This window comes from Pteropus vampyrus, unplaced genomic scaffold (genome assembly GCF_000151845.1).
Source record: "Pteropus vampyrus isolate Shadow unplaced genomic scaffold, Pvam_2.0 Scaffold158, whole genome shotgun sequence".
Taxonomy (NCBI): domain Eukaryota; kingdom Metazoa; phylum Chordata; class Mammalia; order Chiroptera; family Pteropodidae; genus Pteropus; species Pteropus vampyrus.
The window spans coordinates 1,414,333-1,414,771 of NW_011888939.1; positions in this window are offsets into that span (position 1 = coordinate 1,414,333).

Sequence of the window (439 nt, forward strand, 5' to 3'; positions counted from 1 at the left end):
GAGCGGAAGCGGGCTAAGGCAGTGTGACCTGACCTGTGTGGAGGCAGGAGCAAAGGGCACCGGACAGGTGCTGAGGCGTGAAGGCCCTGCTGTTGGCGTGACCGCGCGCGAGGCGGCAAAGCCGGTGCCAGATTCCCACCCAGGCCCCGGAACTCAGGCGTCCCACCAGCCGGCCCTGGCGCTGGCCCACGCACCCACGCCAGCCCTGCAGCCCCAGGCACCGGAGTGGGGTGGGGGGCCGGATGGAGGGAAGCTTCTGGGCCGGCCGCGGGCCTCGGCCTGGGAGGCTGCCCGGCGTCTGAAGTCTCCCGCAGCCAGCCGTGATACTGAGTGGCTTTTGTCCTGTGCAGCTATAACATGCAGCACGAAGAACGTGGGGCGCCCAGGAATCGCCGGCGGGCAGCGGCCGGGCCCGGCCTACGCATGCGCAGCGCCCGCC